We start from the raw sequence: 16,859 nt of genomic DNA, 5'->3' as shown, positions 1-16,859 counted from the left end.
GTCACTGATGACTTTAATGTACTCTTTTAACAAGGGTTGCATTTAGAGCCCACCATGAATCTCCCACTCTGCTAGGTATTGTGCCTAACGAGTTACATGCATATGATCTTTTCCTTTGGATCTCAGTCTAATAATAGAGTTGGGAATTCAACAGAAGGACCATGATAAGCCTTGATTAGTTAGGCTAATAATACATGCCTGACCACTCTGGAGTGCATGTCAGTACTAAGTAGTTTTCAGGAACAAATCTCTTTAAATCTTGCGGAGTTAAAAAGAGGTGAGTCAAATCTGATTCTCTGCTTCTTTCCTACTCTGTGACTGTGGATAAATATTTTAACCTTGCTTTTCTCCTCTGCAAAATGGAGATAAAATTACTTGTGCACTTTGCCTCACTCACAGGCTTGTTATATATATATATATATATATATATATATATATATATACACACACACACACACACACATATATATAGTTTTTTTTTAATATCACATTTTTGTTTTGGTATTGTTGCTAGTAGTAGTAGCAGCAACAGTACTATTCATAGTAGAAGTATCGCTAATATTACTGTGCATAAGATGTATTTTAAATACATTTTAATTAACTTTTTAACACCTTAGTCTACTCTTTAATACACCTTAATCCACAGATACATAGGTGAAAAAGGAATAGGTACAATAGTGAGAGAAAGGAAGAGGAGGAAGGGAGAGTAAGGAATATCAGATACAAAAGACCATAGCCACAGGTTCTGAAGTAAACACAGCAGCAGGAGCCTGGAGAGGTTATAAAATTTGCTTGTGTCATTCTGTTTCTTCAACTAGCCTTTTTCTTTCCAGCTCATCTAATTGGGATATTGTCAGTAAAAATAATTTCACTGGATTTTTATGTGTGCAGTGTGCATTTGAATGAATAATGATTTTCTCCTAGTGGATAGGTAGTGAAGCCAGAAATCACATAGTGCAGCATTTATAAATCACTCATTATGTGGAAAAAAGCAGGCACCCTGGAAGATGGAAACAATTGCATCTAATCCCGATAACTGAAAGGGTTACGTGCACCCAAACCTTGCTCTTTAAAATAAAATAATAAAAAATGTGCTTTATAAACAAGGGGAGATGGAGAGGAGAAGGGAGTTGAGGGAAATTGGAAGGGGAGGTGAACCATGAGAGACTATGGACTCTGAAAAACGATCTGAGAATTTTGAAGGGGTGGGGGGTGGGAGGTTGGGGGCACCAGGTGGTGGGTATTGTAGAGGGCACGGATTGCATGGAGCACTGGGTGTGGTGCAAAAATAATGAATATTGTTATGCTGAAAAAAATAAAAAAATTATTAAAAAAAAAGTGCTTTAGCGGAGATAAATGACTCCCCAGAGAGAGGCAAAAGACATATTGCTCTGTGTGCTCTAAAACATTAGTTATAAGAGAGAAAGATTCTTATCCCTATAATTCCCTGAGGAGGAAAGGCACTGGGGAGTAGAGAAGATAGGCACAACATGAATTCAGGGAACATTTTCATTTCAGTGAGCATCTGCTGACAGATAGTAAATCCAGTGATAACTGTCATGCAGTGTGGGTGCCTTTATTTCTAGTAAGCATGGTGAGAGTACCTTATCCCTCCTGGCACAATTGTTCTTGTTCCAACTGAGCAAAATGGGGATTTAAAAACTATGAGAGAAGCTAAAAGGCAAAGAAAAATGTGACTATTGAAAAAAAAGCTATTTCTACAAACCCATTTTCTTTGGATGCAATTAACCCTTCTCATTTTGTAATTTTATGAGGTATAGAATAGTTTATAAATATTCTGAAATTTCTTATTATAAAACCAGATGAACACTACATACCTGCTATTATTTCCAAAAGGGACAATGAAAAAACTTAAGAAGCAACAGTAACAATCATGATGTTTCTTTGGATTCTGAAAGCTTTATGGATAAGAACTGCTTAGAGACAAATGTAATTACTTGTTTCAACCTGCAAGTATAAAAAAAGGTCATAGACATTTTAGATTTACAGTTAGATGGAGGCTATATCTGAAGAGCAAAATAATAGTATCTTTCTCTCCTAAATAGATCTATAAAGTTTATTCCTTAAAGTGAACAGAATTTTGGATTCCATGAAACATTTATTTATATTTAATACAATGAACTATATCGAATTAATGGATTATGTTGGGTACAATGAATTAACAGTAAAAATGCTGATCATAATGACCAGTTATTAATTTCAACATTTATACTTAGTGCATTTCCAAAGCAATCTAATCATACAGTAAAAGCAATAAAATTTGATACTGGATTATGGCATTTCCTATAACTGGGGACTGTCCAAAATTTATTTACTGGGAGTCCTCTTGGATCTCAGAAAACCAGCATCATCCTAACATGTACAAAATTATTACATGATTATTCTCTGTCAAGGACTCTTCTAAGTGCAAGCTGGTCCTGACACCTCTGAGGAAATATCTTTATCTCAACTCCAGCATAACATAATTTTTCTCTCTGTTAGAAGTAGTTTTAGTTTATTGATTTCAGCAATTAAACTGTATGTCTTCAGCAAACCTCAAATAACTTAAGGTTGCCAAGGTCCAGAAGTATTTTTTTCAGTAAAGATTCCATGTATACTGTAGAGATTTGCTGTCAGAGTTAATTTTTCTCACCGAATTGTCACCAGAAATCATTTAAATATTTGATTGTGTTATTACCATGCTGCAGAACTCATACAGTACTCACAACCGACACTACTTTTGGACATTTCCCAGAGCGTGAATATCAATGCTCGTCATTGATAAATAACACTTGTTAACTAATCGTACACTGTTAGGTCATATGTCTGAATAATTTACTTTGTAATTTTTTTACATTAGTCAAATTAGAACACAGAAATGCATATACTATTCTAGCCAGTTCACTCAATGATAGGTGATAAGTGAAAATTAATTATCTGCCATGTAATATTATTCCAAACTTGAATGAGTTTTACATTTGATCCAAAGATTTGCAAGCTTGCATAAATGTGGGTGGCTGACTAATTTGTTCCATACAAGTTGATATATATTAAGTGGAAAGTAATGTCTTCAAAACTTATACATATCTGATTGCATATTTTTTGCAATCATATACAGATTCACATGATTCACTAGATTCACATGATGCAAAGATGACCCAGTGACCCAGAGTTCATCAGGGAAATGTACAAGGAAAGAAATAGCAGAGTGGATGCTGTCTTCCAAATTCTCATCATTCTACAACCTAAGTTGAAATTCTACATGCTGGGGGCGCCTGGGTGGCTCAGTGGGTTAAAGCCTCTACCTTCAGCTCAGGTCTTGATCCCAGGGTCCTGGGATTGAGCCCCGCTTCAGGCTCTCTGCTCAGCAGGGGCCTGCTTCCCCCTCTGTCTCTCCCTGCCTCTCTGCCTACTTGTGATCTCTGTCTGTCAAATAAACAAATAAAATCTTAAAAAAAAAAAGAAATTCTACGTGCTGCAGGGTCAAGGTTACAGCAGAAATGTCTATCTGTAGAAATCCTTATTAGAGAAGATGGTATAGTTCCAAAATAATAAAGAATTTGCAATAAAAAGAGTATCCATATATGTCAAAATGCTATAGGGCAAGTGATAGTTGCACATAGCTGATAGTACCCATACTTTTCTTTACATGACATACAATTTAAGTTTATAAAGGAATTGAATATGTTCTTTAGTAGTCCAGTGGCCTTTCCTTAGAATTAGGCCATTAGTTTTTGGCCCATGAATTTGTATGTATCTTTAATAAAACGTGGGGTAGTATGCTTTATGACCAGCAACACCATTTGAAGTTCAGACCATTAAGCACAGTACCTAAGGCCATGGACATTGAAAGAGCTTGCCTCAATACTATGATGACTGCTGTATTCCACTGGGTATGTCTACCTTGAAGGCAGACTCTTTTATCAGTAAATCATATTGTATTTTCATGCATTAAGACTTGAGGGCAAAGGCCCATTGATCTGGTTGTCTAGCTAAGACAGTATGCAAGGTTATCTCTGTTTCCAGTGGATGAGCAGACACCTGTTAGTAATGGGAGCTAACACTTTGAGTGTCAATAAGGGTCCTTAATTGGAGATTTAATTATAGAAGTAGAAAATGGGGTTGATAACATTATTTTTCCTTTTGCAACCTTTCTCTATTAGGGACTAAGAAGGCATTTAGCAACACAGAATGTTTTAGACATTTGGCAGTAGAAAGAGTTGTGGCAAAAGTTCTTTCACAAAAGTTTCCATCTACTATGAAATTGACCCACAATTTACAATTCATGGGGATTGAAGGAGATACGATGTTCCAGGGCAGGACTTGAGTTGTTGTTTGGATTGTTTTCAAGGCTTCTAGCTGTGGACACTTGCCTTCAAATTTAGCTATCTAGTGTCTTGGTATAGAATCTAGAATAACATTTGCAAATGTGGGATGTAATGTCTCTATTACCCAAGGAAGTCAATTCAATTTTGAGTATTGTTCTTGGTAGTTGGTTGTTGCAGGGGCAACAACACATTTTTTATATTTTTTGTGTTATTCTCCATATGATAACGTGTATGGTGGGACCTTGAGCTTTATCTTCCTTCAGAGTCATAATTATTCATTTGTGCCAGGATGGCAGACAATACAATAAAAACAGTTTTTCTGTAGAGGTTGTTCTCAAATGGCTACCATTGCAAGACAGTATCTCTATGTCCACCAAGAGTGCATCTTGTAGTTGGGTTTGTCTATCACATTAATGGCCAGTTATTGGCATGCCTTTCTATGTAAAGGGAAATTGATTTTGGTTTTGTTTCCAATAGCTATCAAACATAAAGTGTCAACAGTATCCAAGGACATATACAAATGGCAATAGCAGAAGCAGAAGAAGTAACCATTGTGATGTCAAGTAAAATGGGAACAATAACAGTCACTTTCTTGGTAAACTTTCCAAATTTCACACAGACTTTAAGCACTAGTCTTCCACTGGCCAGTCAGGATGTCACATTGGAGATAATCTTGAGTAGCATGGGAACATCTCAGACCATACTAACTCTCCTGTAAAAAGACCAGGAACTTTTTTTTTCCCTCCTAATTTGGGACATCAGTGCAACTGTACAATCTTGGCGAGCTTCCCAAGTAGAAAGAGTGGCTGGTTATGTTCTACTGACTTTTCTAGAAGCAAAAGATGAGGATATCACTGATTCCAATCAACTGACTTGTCTGTACATTTGATCACCAAAATATCCTTATCACCTGTACAGGCTGGCAAAATAATAGTAATTACATGCAGACATAAAAGTGAAAGTAATAGCTATCTCTGCTCTATAATCCTGGGAATTTTAGGAATATATGGAGTCTTTGTTTGGGATAGGAAGGGGGCACTATATCTCACCTATCCCTTACCCTGGCTCATCCCATCTCTAGAATTTTCTAAAATCAAGTCTGGGTCTTGCTATCAGCTTATCTACACAATGCTGCTTTCAATTGCTAAGCTCCCATCTCAACAAGGTGATTGTCCCTTAATTTTTATTAGTCTTCTAATCTTTGGCCAAAAAGCATGTATATTTTGCAATTTTATTCTCGTGTCCTTTTGGTTACCAAAGGTTCTACTAAGCAGATTTTCTCTTTTGACAAATTCACCTTGGCTTCAAATATCCTGCTTGTTTTCAAGTTTTAATGACTGACAGACTTCTTTGCCATGTTCTATCTGAGGCTTGGAACAGACATCTCTGAGTTTTTACTGGTTCTGGGCTAGTGGAATCTATGGGCACCCTGTCTCTTTTTGAACTCTGAACAGACATCTCAGCAGTTCCATCTGAGGTCTATGGGCTAGTAGGCACTGTCACCACTGTGCCTGGTCCTGAGTTACAGGTTACCAAGTCACAACACTTTCTGGTTATCTGTCAATTTTCCTAGGTGATTAGAAAGCTAGGTAAAATTCTCTCACTTCTAAAAAGATTAATTAATTGATTAATTAGCTAACAAACTCCAAAAACAAAAAAACAAGCAAACAAAAACCAAAAACAGGGCACAAGGAAGTAGAGTGTGACCTACATTGAGTGCCAATTGTCTTATGTTTTCTGAAACACATCATTAGTGCTTCATGGTGCAGCTATGATGTACATTTTATCAGGCAAAGTTCACAGTCAGTGGTGAAACATATTGCATGCTGTCCTCAAAACTCATTATTCCATAGTTCCCCTGACACATCGTGTATACTTTTCTCAGAACTTCTAACTGGGAGGGGCATGTGGGGCCAGCAGGCTGGACATGTGACTGAGAGTACCCCAAGAGAGAGGATAGATCCTCTTCCTACTCTGTGTTACATATCTATAGGGTATGCCAAGAAGTGGTATGTAACTACTTTTTTCCCAAGAAATAAAGGATATATAAAGAAATTTCCAGGCCCAGGAATATAGGGAACATGTATAGCAAGGACCATGTCTACACATCGATGGCTGTGAGAATAGTCATGCTTGGCAGAAACCCTGCGATCAGCCAAAGCTTTTGTCTCTCTGTAGAACTCTTAGCCCAGCTGGGTCATCTCCCTGATCATCTACAGACATGAGAAGGAAATTATCCTCCAGAGATATTCAAGTCATTTTTCATCATATATCTATTTTCTTGCTTTTCTTATTATGACTAAGAACAGAATCATGGTTAGAAAATACTTTGTGTTTGAGTTTTGATTCACTTCTAGGATATTAATAAGGACTTTTACATTGTATTTGACTTCAGTATTCATTAGTTTATATATGGATAGGGCTCTTTCCATCTTCCCTTTATTCTTTAACTAAGTTCAGGTCATCTGTTATGCATCAGACCATTTTGCAAGGTGTTGGGAACATAAAAATAAATAACTGAATTCTAGATTTTTTAAATTTTAGGATTATGTGGGGCTCAGTGCATAAGGATATAAGGACCACAAACTATATGGGGAATAAAACATAGATTACACAAGTAATGTCAACCCCTTATTATAGTAGAAATGTCCATAGAATATTGTGTATAAAAAAATAAAGAGTTATAGACCTCTCAAGGGAGGAAGGGATATCAATAAAGTCTTAAAAGCCAACGCTTGAAAAAGATGTAATACAAAAGAAAGTAGGCACTAATTTAGTCTGTTTGGCTGCTGTAACAAAATACCACAGACCAGTGACTTACAAAGAGCAGAAATTTATTTTTCACAGTTCTGGGGACTGAAAGTCCAAGATCAGGGTATCGGCATGGTAGTGTTCTGGTTAAGGCCTTCTTCTGGGTCATAGACTTATCTTAGTATCCTCATGAGGTGGAAGGGACTAGAAAGCTGGGTAGGGAGTCTTTTATAAAGGTAGTGCACATAATTATAAGGGCTCTGCCTTTAGAAACTAGCTCCACCTTCTAACGGCCCCACCACCTTGGGGACTGGATATCAACATATGAATTTGGAAGGACACAAACTTTCAGACCATAACAGGTACTTTACAGATGGATATGGTTGGAGTTGGAATTTCAGGTTGAGGAGAAGTATGAATTAAAGTGTGAAGTTATGAGTAAAGAGGCAGTTGGGGAATTTAGCATACTTCTATTTTAGCTTGGAGCATAGAGTGTACAGAGAAGAGAGGGGTAGTGATAAGATTAATGGGAGTAGAGCTGCTCCATTATGCCTTCCTAATTTCTTCCCAAATTGGTGCAGCTTTGAGTTCTAGGTCATGGTCAGCCACTCCCAGATTTGATGTGGGGGAGAGATTTCAATAGGATTGTATTTAGAGCAAGCACATCCAAGAAACAAGAAGGGTGGATTAGGAGGGGTGAAATTAACATTGTGGAGACTGGTTAGGGAATGACTGCAGGAAACTGAAGTAGCTCCATTTCTATCACAAATTTCCTAGACCTGCTCAGATTTTAGCCAGATATTACCATTTGTAACTTGATTTCTGTTCCCAATCTAATCCTATTTGAATGCCTGGAACCCTAGAGCCAAAGTCTGGTAGTGAGGGGAAGACACAAGCTACAACGAAACAAAGAGACAAACCTATAAATCAATGGGAAGGGCAGTGCCAAAAAAATATGGAAAGTGGCATGGAGTTTTAAAAAATCAAAGCAAAATTCAGTCAATGTAAATAAATTAAACTCAGAAAGAATTATGATTAAATATTCTTAACATAAAGACGCAGTGCTACATAAAATATACGAAACAACCTGTTTGTTTTTTTATTACAGCAAATATTCAAATAAAACAATATCATAACTAAAGTTGCATTGCAAATACTTATCAAATAATGGAGTTGTCACTATTTACCTTCAAAGATTCAAAATTCCTTCCAAAGACCTAGGGTCTCGAATCTCTTTGGAAGGAAGACATCATCTTCACAGATGTGACTGCCATGTGTTGGCCGTTTTCATGAGGAAACCTTCTGGAAAATAGTGTGTGTCCTGATTTATGTGGATACCTACTGTGGTTTCGAAAGTCAAGGTATGTATGTCTTAGTTAAGATTTTCCTCTGAAATCTCTTCAAGGTCAGCAGAACCTCAGAGATCCAGGTGCAGCGTACCTGCAGACTAATGTTTTGGCTCTCCCTGAAGGATACTAAGATGTCAGAACCTAATGAACTATTGAGTCATAGCCAGTTTTCCCAAACCATGTGAGGTTGAAAAGACAAAATAAAAACAAAAATCGGAAACTTCTGTTGATAGAGTACTGGTACTGGACTTGTCATAGTCAAAGCTGGACAGAACCTATGAGACTGCTTTCTTCAGTCAAAGACAAACAAGCAACAAAAACTGATCACGGAGTAAGGGTAAAATCGGGAGGTGAACCTCATGATCACCCTGGCTCCTTGCCTGATGAAAATCTCACCAGCACAGCAAATGGGAGGCTTAGCAGAACATGTTGTTACCACTGAACTCAAAAAGCAACCTGGAATCTGCAAGACAGGGATCTGTAAAGTCCTTTTTGAGGTTTGGGGATGAGGAGGCAGAAATCTACATGAAGGTTTCCTGCAAATCTGTGATGAATGCTTGGCTGAGATTGTGTAGGGAGAGAAGGCAGGAGGCTTACCACAGAACAGTTTTTATCAAATTGAGAAAAAAGGAGCAGGAGTAGAGGAGGTCAAATGGTACTGTGGGACCTAGATTCAGGACAGCCTGAAGGGAGCAAGCTCACTAGTGGCTCTTCAATCCCTAGGGCCTGAAACCAGAGACAATGGAAAGGCTTTGATTTGAGAAAGGCAGCGCCCAAAAGATATACATTAAAGTTGGACACAATTAGGTTTAAAGTAAAAGAATACATCACACAGAGAGTAAGCATAAGAAAGCCCTATGGCTATATTATCTTACAAAATAAACTTTTTTATTTTAAAGGAAAGCTTTATGGTAATATTTATTACTTAGATTAAGTGGAAGAATTTCTTGAAAACATAGCAAAACTAAATCAAGAAGCAATAAGTGAGCTGAAGACCCTACCAAAGAATCAATTTAAAAACTGAATTCATGGAGGAGTCAAGATGGCGGAGAAGTAGCAGCTGAGACTACTTCGGGTAGCGGGAGATCAGCTAAATAGCTTATCTAAAGATTGCAAACACCTACAAATCCAACGGGAGATTGAAGAGAAGAAGAACAGCAATTCTAGAAACAGAAAATCAACCACTATCTGAAAGGTAGGACTGGCGGAGAAGTGAATCCAAAGCGATGGGAAGATAGACCGCGGGGGGAGGGGCCGGCTCTCTGCGAGCGGCGGAGCAACGGAGCAAAATCAGGACTTTTAAAAGTCTGTTCCGCTGAGGGACATCGCTCCAGAGGCTTAAGTGGGGTGAAGCCCAGGCGGGGTCAGCGCGGCCTCAGGTCCCGCAGGGTTGCAGAAGGATCGGGGGTGTCTGAGTGTCGCAGAGCTTACCGGTATTGGAGCGGGGAAGCTGGCTACAGAGAGAGCTGAGGAGTGACTCTCAGCTCGGGGTTGCCATGAACCGGTCGCAGGCTCGGTCAGCTCGGAGCAAGGCCAGAGGCCAGGGTGACGGGAGTCATTGGGCGCTGTTCTCTGAGGGCGCACGGAGGAGTGGGGCCCCGGGCTCTCGGCTCCTCCGGGCCAGAGACTGGGAGGCCGCCATCTTCACTCCCGTCCTCCGGAACTCTACGGAAAGCGCTCAGGGAACAAAAGCCCTGAAAGCAAACCCCAGCGGATTACTCAGCATGGCCCCGGGTAAGGGCAGTGCAACTCCGCCTGGGGCAAAGACGCTTGAGAATCACTACAACAGGCCCCTCCCCCAGAAGATCAACGGGAAACCCAGCCAGGACCAAGTTCACCTACCGAGGAGTGTAGTTTCAACACCAAGGAGCGTGGCGGAATTCCAGAGGAGAAGAAAGCAAAGCACAGAACTCATGGCTTTCTCCCCATGATTTTTTAGCCTTGCAGTTAATTTAATTTTTTTTTCTTTTTCAATTTTTTTTTCTTTTTCTTTTTCTCTTCTTCTGCTAAAATTTTTTAACTTTTACCGTTTTCTTTTTTAACGTTTTTTAAATAGTTTATCTAATATATATATATATATATATATATATATATATTCCTCTTTTTATATTTTTTCTTTATCGGCTTTCTTTTTTTAAATAGTTTTTTTTTTTTTTTTCTTTTTGAACCCATTTTTATCCCCTTTCTCCTCCCTCACAATTTGGGATCTCTTCTGATTTGGCTAAAGCATATTTTCCTGGGGTTGTTGCCACTCTTTTAGTATTTTACTTGCTCCTTCATAAACTCTTACCTGGACAAAATGACAAGGCGGAAAAATTCACAACAAAAAAAAGAACAAGAGGCAGTACCAAAGGCTAGGGACCTAATCAATACAGACATTGGTAATATGTCAGATATAGAGTTCAGAATGATGATTCTCAAGGTTCTAGCCGGGCTTGAAAAAGGCATGGAAGATATTAAAGCAACCCTCTCGGGAGATATAAAAGCCCTTTCTGGAGAAATAAAAGAACTAAAATCTAACCAAGTTGAAATAAAAAAAGCTATTAATGAGGTGCAATCAAAAATGGAGGCTCTCACTGCTAGGATAAATGAGGCAGAAGAAAGAATTAGCGATATAGAAGACCAAATGACAGAGAACAAAGAAGCTGAGCAGAAGAGGGACAAACAGCTACTGGACCACGAGGGGAGAATTCGAGAGATAAGTGACACCATAAGACGAAACAACATTAGAATAATTGGGATTCCAGAAGAAGAGGAAACAGAGAGGGGAGCAGAAGGTATATTGGAGAGAATTATTGGAGAGAATTTCCCCAATATGGCAAAGGGAACAAGCATCAAAATTCAAGAGGTTCAGAGAACCCCCCTCAAAATTAATAAGAATAGGTCCACACCCCATCACCTAATAGTAAAATTTACAAGTCTTAGTGACAGAGAAAAGATCCTGAAAGCAGCCCGGGAAAAGAAGTCTGTAACGTACAATGTTAAAAATATTAGATTGGCAGCAGACTTATCCACAGAGACCTGGCAGGCCAGAAAGAGCTGGCATGATATATTCAGAGTACTAAAAGAGAAAAACATGCAGCCAAGAATACTATATCCAGCTAGGCTATCATTGAAAATAGAAGGAGAGATTAAAAGCTTCCAGGACAAACAAAAACTGAAAGAATTTGCAAACACCAAACCAGCTCTACAGGAAATATTGAAAGGGGTCCTCTAAGCAAAGAGAGACCCTAAAAGTAGTAGATCAGAAAGAAACAGAGACAATATACAATACCAGTCACCTTACAGGCAATACAATGGCACTAAATTCATATCTCTCAATACTTACCCTGAATGTTAATGGGCTAAATGCCCCAATCAAAAGACACAGGGTATCAGAATGGATAAAAAAACAAAACCCATCTATATGTTGCCTACAAGAAACTCATCTTAAACCCGAAGACACCTCCAGGTTTAAAGTGAGGGGGTGGAAAAGAATTTACCATGCTAATGGACATCAGAAGAAAGCAGGAGTGGCAATCCTTATTTCAGATCAATTAGATTTTAAGCCAAAGACTATAATAAGAGATGAGGAAGGACACTATATCATACTCAAAGGAACTGTCCAACAAGAAGATCTAACAATTTTAAATATCTATGCCCCTAACGTGGGAGCAGCCAACTATATAAACCAATTAATAACAAAATCAAAGAAGCACATCGACAAGAATACAATAATAGTAGGGGATTTTAACACTCCCCTCACTGAAATGGACAGATCATCCAAGCAAAAGATCAACAAGGAAATCAAGGCCTTAAATGACACACTGGACCAGATGGACATCACAGATATATTCAGAACATTTCATCCCAAAGCAACAGAATACACATTCTTCTCTAGTGCACATGGAACATTCTCCAGAATAGATCACATTCTTGGTCCTAAATCAAGTCTCAACCGGTATCAAAAGATTGGGATCATTCCCTGCATATTTTCAGACCACAATGCTCTGAAGCTAGAACTCAATAACAAGAGGAAATTGGGAAAGAACCCAAATACATGGAGACTAAACAGCATCCTTCTAAAGAATGAATGGGTCAACCAGGAAATTAAAGAAGAATTGAAAAAATTTATGGAAACAAATGATAATGAAAACACAATGGTTCAGAATCTGAGGGACACAACAAAGGCAGTCCTGAGAGGAAAATATATAGCGGTACAAGCCTTTCTCAAGAAACAAGAAAGGTCTCAGGTACACAACCTAACCCTACACCTAAAGGAGCTGGAGAAAGAACAAGAAAGAAACCCTAAACCCAGCAGGAGAAGAGAAATCATAAAGATCAGAGCAGAAATCAATGAAATAGAAACCAAAAAAACAATAGAACAAATCAACGAAACTAGGAGCTGGTTCTTTGAAAGAATTAATAAGATTGATAACCCCCTGGCCAGACTTATCAAAAAGAAAAGAGAGAGGACCCAAATAAATAAAATCATGAATGAAAGAGGAGAGATCACAACGAACACCAAAGAAATACAGACAATTATAAGAACATACTATGAGCAACTCTATGCCAACAAATTTGACAATCTGGAAGAAATGGATGCATTCCTAGAGACATATAAACTACCACAACTGAACCAGGAAGAAATAGAAAGCCTCAACAGACCCAAAACCAGTAAGGAGATAGAAAGAGTCATCAAAAATCTCCAAACAAAAAAAAGCCCAGGGCCAGACGGCTTCCCGGGGGAATTCTACCAAACATTTAAAGAAGAACTAATTCCTATTCTCCTGAAACTTTTCAAAAAAATAGAAATAGAAGGAAAACTTCCAAACTCCTTTTATGAGGCCAGCATCACCTTGATCCCAAAACCAGACAAGGATCCCAACAAAAAAGAGAACTACAGACCAATATCCTTGATGAACACAGATGCAAAAATTCTCACCAAAATACTAGCCAATAGGATTCAACAGTACATTAAAAGGATTATTCACCACGACCAAGTGGGATTTATTCCAGGGCTGCAAGGTTGGTTCAACATCCACAAATCAATCAATGTGATACAACACATTAATAAAAGAAAGAACAAGAACCATATGATACGCTCCATAGATGCTGAAAAAGCATTTGACAAAGTACAGCATCCCTTCCTGATCAAAACTCTTCAAAGTGTAGGGATAGACGGCACATACCTCAATATTATCAAAGCCATCTATGAAAAACCCACCGCAAATATCATTCTCAATGGAGAAAAACTGAAAGCTTTTCCGCTAAGGTCAGGAACAGGACAGGGATGTCCGTTATCACCACTGCTATCCAACATAGTACTAGAAGTCCTAGCCTCAGCAATCAGAAAACAAAAGGAAATTAAAGGCATCCAAATCGTCAAAGAAGAAGTCAAACTATCACTCTTTGCAGATGATATGATACTATATGTGGAAAACCCAAAAGACTCCACTCCAAAACTGCTAGAACTTGTACAGGAATTCAGTAAAGTGTCAGGATATAAAATCAATGCACAGAAATCAGTTGCATTTCTCTACACCAACAACAAGACAGAAGAAAGAGAAATTAAGGAGTCCATCCCATTTACAATTGCACCCAAAACTATAAGATACCTAGGAATAAACCTAACCAAAGAGACGAAGAATCTATACTCAGAAAACTATAAAGTACTCCTGAAAGAAATTGAGGAAGACACAAAGAAATGGAAAAATGTTCCATGCTCCTGGATTGGAAGAATAAATATTGTGAAAATGTCTATGCTACCTAAAGCAATCTACACATTTAATGCAATTCCTATCAAAATACCATCCATTTTTTTCAAAGAAATGGAACAAATAATCCTAAAATTTATATGGAACCAGAAAAGACCTCGAATAGCCAAAGGAATATTGAAAAAGAAAGCCAAAGTTGGTGGCATCACAATTCCGGACTTCAAGCTCTATTACAAAGCTGTCATCATCAAGACAGCATGGTACTGGCACAAAAACAGACACATAGATCAATGGAACAGAATAGAGAGCCCAGAAATAGACCCTCAACTCTATGGTCAACTCATCTTAGACAAAGCAGGAAAGAATGTCCAATGGAAAAAAGACAGCCTCTTCAATAAATGGTGTTGGGAAAATTGGACAGCCACATGTAGAAAAATGAAACTGGATCATTTCCTTACACCATACACAAAAATAGACTCAAAATGGATGAAGGATCTCAATGTGAGAAAGGAATCCATCAAAATCCTCGAGGAGAACACAGGCAGCAACCTCTTCGACCTCAGCCGCAGCAACATCTTCCTAGGAACATCACCAAAGGCAAGGGAAGCAAGGGCAAAAATGAACTTTTGGGATTTTATCAAGATCAAAAGCTTTTGCACAGCAAAGGAAACAGTGAACAAAACCAAAAGACAACTGACAGAATGGGAGAAGATATTTGCAAATGACATATCAGATAAAGGGCTAGTGTCCAAAATCTATAAAGAACTTAGCAAACTCAACACCCAAAGAACAAATAATCCAATCAAGAAATGGGCAGAGGACATGAACAGACATTTCTGCAAAGAAGACATCCAGATGGCCAACAGACACATGAAAAAGTGCTCCATATCGCTCGGCATCAGGGAAATACACATCAAAACCACAATGAGATATCACCTCACACCAGTCAGAATGGCTACAATTAACAAGTCAGGAAATGACAGATGCTGGCGAGGATACAGAGAAAGGGGAACCCTCCTACACTGTTGGTGGGAATGCAAGCTGGTGCAACCACTCTGGAAAACAGCATGGAGGTTCCTCAAAATGTTGAAAATAGAACTACCCTATGACCCAGCAATTGCACTGCTGGGTATTTACCCTAAAGATACAAACGTAGTGATCCGAAGGGGCACGTGCACCCGAATGTTTATAGCAGCAATGTCTACAATAGCCAAACTATGGAAAGAACCTAGATGTCCATCTACAGACGAATGGATAAAGAAGATGTGGTATATATACACAATGGAATACTATGCAGCCATCAAAAGAAATGAAATCTTGCCATTTGCGACGACGTGGATGGAACTAGAGGGTATCATGCTTAGCGAAATAAGTCAATCGGAGAAAGACAACTATCATATGATCTCCCTGATATGAGGGAGAGGAGATGCAACATGGGGGGTTGAGGGGGTAGGAGAAGAGTAAATGAAACAAGATGGGATTGGGAGGGAGACAAACCATAAGTGACTCTTAATCTCACAAAACAAACTGAGGGTTGATGGGGGGAGGGGGTTGGGAGAGGGGGGTGGGGTTATGGATATTGGGGAGGGCATGTGCTATGGTGAGTGCTGTGAAGTGTGTAAACCTGGCGATTCGCAGACCTGTACCCCTGGGGATAAAAATATATGTTTATAAAGCTGTAAAAAAAAAAATTAAAAAGAAAGGATGAATAAAAAAAAAAAAAAACTGAATTCATAATAAAATCCTCCCCAAATCAAAAAATATTTCAAGCCCAATTGCAGAGTGTTTTCAGAGGGTTTCAAATAGTTAATGTTTGGAGTGAAATGTATGGACTTTAATTCCATTTAGTTCCTTTTACCTTCACCACCCATAAATCGTGTCATCTCGAGTATATTATGGTGTTATAATTTTTGCTTCAATCATCAAATATGATTTATAAAACTCATGAAATGGACAATTATACAATGTTCAGTAGTGTCTCCAAGAAACACAGAACTACAGAATGTGACCATATTTGGAAATTGGGTAAGTAATGTTAAGCTAAGATGAAATCATCCTAATCAAAAGTGTGCCCTGGGCGCCTGGGTGGCTCAGTTGGTTAAGCAACTGCCTTCGCCTCAGGCCATGGTCCCAGAGTCCTGTGATAGAGTCCCACATCAGGCTCCCAGCTCCATGGGGAGTCTGCTTCTCCCTCTGACCTCCCCTCTCATGCTCTCTCTCACTCTGTCTGTCTCTCTCTCTCTCTCAAAATAAATTAAAAAAAAAAAAAAAGCGTGCCCTAATCCAGTGACCTGTGTCCTTATAAGAAAAGAAAGCAGAGGCACAGATATAGGAAAAATGCCATGTGTCTACCTTGTCAGAGACTGGTACGTTTCAACCACAAGCCAAAAAATACCAGGGATTGTTAATAACCACTAGAAGCTAGGAAAACACAAGGAAGGGAGGGCATGGCTCTACTGAACTTTCATCTTTCAGAACCGTGAAAAATACATTTCTGCTGTTTTAAGCCACCGATTCTGTAGTACTTTTTTATGGTAGTCCTAGCAAACTAATACCGATTTTTGTAGAGAGAAGTAGGGATGTGGCTGAAACAGTTACCTAAAAATGTAGATATGGCTTTGGAATCAGGTAATGCATAGAACTAGTAAGAGTTCTCAGACATTTAATAGAAAAAGCCTAGATTGCCTTGAAGGGACTGTTTGTTGACAGAAATGCAGTCACTAGAGATGGGTAAG

At 38.6% G+C, this 16,859-nt stretch overlaps 1 pseudogene; it reads right to left on the bottom strand.

Moving 5' to 3' along the window:
• LOC125093178 (ADP-ribosylation factor 1-like) overlaps nucleotides 1-16,007 on the bottom strand; it is an 89,338-nt pseudogene extending 73,331 nt beyond the window's left edge.
• Between the last annotated feature and the right edge of the window lie 852 nt (nucleotides 16,008-16,859).

Source organism: Lutra lutra, chromosome 1, assembly GCF_902655055.1.
Source record: "Lutra lutra chromosome 1, mLutLut1.2, whole genome shotgun sequence".
NCBI classification, from domain to species: Eukaryota; Metazoa; Chordata; class Mammalia; order Carnivora; family Mustelidae; genus Lutra; species Lutra lutra.
Note: the sequence above shows the minus strand (reverse complement) of the source record. Positions and strands in the feature narration are given on the sequence as shown.